This window comes from Coffea arabica, chromosome 10c (assembly GCF_036785885.1).
Source record: "Coffea arabica cultivar ET-39 chromosome 10c, Coffea Arabica ET-39 HiFi, whole genome shotgun sequence".
In the NCBI taxonomy this organism is placed as follows: Eukaryota; Viridiplantae; Streptophyta; class Magnoliopsida; order Gentianales; family Rubiaceae; genus Coffea; species Coffea arabica.
The window spans coordinates 19469031-19472455 of NC_092329.1; positions in this window are offsets into that span (position 1 = coordinate 19469031).

Consider the following 3425-nt stretch of genomic DNA (forward strand, 5'->3'; position numbering starts at 1 on the left):
AACTTTAGTCGCTTCAGGAACCTGCTGATAGTCCAGTGCATAAACTCTAGCCGGCACTTTCGGTCGACTTCCTCCAGCACTGGCCTACTTAGAGGTTGACTTTTCTGGCCTCTGGGCGTTACTTCCCATTTTTTGTGCTTTCGGACAATTCGCGACTTGATGTTTGGCACTACCACAAAACAAACACTTCCCCGACTTTCTCCAGCAGTCATTCTCGGAGTGATTGGGTTTTCCACAGTATCCACAAGTAACCTAAGGGGTCACTGCCGAACCAGTAGAAGGCGCACCCCTAACTTGAGTTGGACCACCACGATCTCCTCTAGACAGAGCTCCCATAGAAGCTCCAGGAATTCTTGTTCCTCCCGCTCCTCTACCCATTTTGGAAGGTTGTGCACTCTTATCAGCCTGCCATGATGCAGAGCCAGAAAAATGTCTCTTTCTATTATGAAAGTCTCTCACCTGCAATCTTGCACTCTTAACCCTTTGTGCCTTCTCTAAAGCTTCAGTAAATGTAGAGATTTGGGTTGCAGGCAAACCCTCCTGAATTTCGACATTGAGCCCTTGTACAAATCACCTTATTCTCTTCCATTCATTAGTTACCAATTCAGGAGCATACTTAGAAAGTTTAGTGAATTTCCCTTCGTACTCCGCTACACTAAGGGTTCCTTGTTTCAATTTGATAAATTCATCCTCCCTCTTCTCCTAGATTAAGGGTGGAAGAAACTTTTCATCAAATTCCCTCGTAAAATTCTCCCAAGTCCATGGGGTTTGAACTCTTTCCCATTTTCCTTTCACCATGTCCTACCAAGCACGAGCTACTCCCTCAAATTGGAAGGTCGGAAAATTCACTCGCCTATTCTCAGCGTAGTTTAAAGCAACGAATATGTTGGTCATCCTTTCTAACCAATTCTCCGCTACCTCAGGATCAGGTTCGCCAAGGAACTTAGGCGAGTTAAATTTCAAGAACCTCTCTAAGGCTCTATCCTCACCCCTATCATGTCACCCAGTTTGGTTAAGCGGTCCAGAACCTTGTCTATCAGCTAAATGTTCTAAAATATCAGTCATCCTATTAATGGCAGTAGCCACTTGATTACCCTCAATATTTTTCTAGCCTTGGGTCGGTCCAGTTGCCGATCTCTGGTCATTCCCCTGAGGTTGGGTCTGTCTAGTCCCTCGCCCACGGTTTCGACCACGGCCTCGGCCCCTTCTTAGTCCTTCCATAACTTATGCATGCCTAGTGCAAGAAATAAGTCAATTATGCGGTGCAAAGCAGAGAGCAGGAACAAATCAAGAAAACATTGAAAATAACAATAATTTACATTCATTAGCATATCAAGTTCATACAACTAGCAAGTGATGGGGTAGTCACAAAAATATAGCACACAGGTACTACAAGAGTACTTTTAGTCACAGAAGATTAAAGTAAAAATAAGTGTTTCAAAAATAAGCCACACAGTCATGCAAAATATAATGGCCTCAGCACTTAGCGTCACCCCAACTAATTCTAACTATACTAGTCAAAAGGGTCAAAAGAGAGGTCAATCTGCCTAGACCTAGTCCGTAGTAGGACTATCAGGAGGAACCTCCTCCTCCGGATCCTCCTCCGGATTAGGGTTCTGAACTACACTCATCACCTCATCCACTAGCCTAGTGGCATCAGCCAGGATCCCAAAACCCCTATCACGAACCTCCTCCCTCAACCTAGTAAGTTGAGCCCTAGTGCTCCGGAGCTCCTCATTAACAACAGCAGATGTAGCTACCTCGCCCTCTATCACCTCCTCGAGTTCGGCGATCCTCTAGCTCTGAGCGCTAACCATCTATCTAAACTCGTCCACCTCTGCCTGAAGATCCCTGTTAAGATCCACTAGCTGACGACGCTCGTCGTCCAGAGCAAGCACGAGGTGGTTCGGGTAGGCAAAGGTAACCCTACACGAACATCGGGAATATCTATCAGATGAGGAATAGCGAATTCGAGCTCCCCCACCTAGCGCTCGGTAGAAAATAGGCCTAAGAGACACTACATGACCATTCACATGGCCATTCCCGTTAGCTACCGGAACTCCATTTCCGTTTTCCATCCCTGCAAAATAATAGCATTTTTCGGGTTAGAAATTAAATCACTATCTAGTTCGGATGTCGTTTATGCATGCCTAACCCAATCACTAGTATGCTTCAAATACCCCTTATGGTGCAACTTAATTATCCGATTTCAGATCTTAAGGGTAGAGTATCTAATATGTCTCCCATATAGATCTCTAATCTAGCGCTAACCTAGCGCTCTGATACAACTGTGACGCCCACACTTCTCCTTAAAGCGAACCAAAGGGTATCTGCGGAACGCCTGCCCGACTCTCGCCAGGACTCAAGCGATTTACATTCCAGCTTATAACGGTAATAAACATCACATCCAGACAATATAAATATAATCAGTGCGGAAGCGTTCAATCTTAACAATATTTAACATTTACCAAGTCCATATAACGGGTTTTCAAATACATCCCAAAATATACAATAGCCAAAAAGTCTAGTCAATGGAATTGGAACCCTATTACAAAAGTCCACAAAAGTACTCAAAAATAGAAATTTCCTCCGAGTCTCATTCCAAACCCAAACCTGTTAAGGAAACCAAATCTACAAGGTGAGCAAAACGTTCGTGAGGCCAAGAACACACATGCAAGCATATTGTTCAAGTAACAATCCCAAATTGGAGCTCTTGGGAGCTATGTTCCACTTGCACGATTAATAACCTCTACGAGTTGACACTCCGTCAATCGGGTAGGTTTAGTCCGTAGAACTCCACTTAACCTGTCCCCTTTCACCTTACATACCCCTGTTTCGAGCCCGCCTGTCATTTGTTTAAGGCAATACTACTTGAGTATGCCAAGCGAGATCTTTCATTAGATCAAGCTTTTCAATTTTTCCCATGGTTTACCAAGGAGTCCGACCAAGTCCATGCCGGCTCGAGTCCAAGGTTCGCCAATGAGATGTGGGCGTCCCCCAAGCATGTTGGAGTGTCGAGGAGATTCACTCCAACGACGTATGCAGCCATAGCATACTATTTCAAGTCAAGCAAGCAAGTAACATGTGCAAGCAGTTGAAACATTCGAGTATTTCAAGTGCGAGTCATTTATTTCAAGCGAGAACAGGTGCGATAAAGTACACCCCCATCTCGAATTTTAAAATCCCAAGTATCAATAACAAGTAAACATGTATCTGGTTTACAGTAGTTCAAGTATCACACACTTGACACTCACCAAGTAAACAAGAAGAAACGGCACTCGAAATTCAAGCATCCACCGAGGGATCCTCTTGAAGTTCCTCTTGTGTGCCTGAGCAATTAGTAAGGATTTATCACTCAAAACCCCCAATTATTGCAAAGATTGTACTTAGCGCACAATCTAAGAAAATCTCATGAAAACGAATCC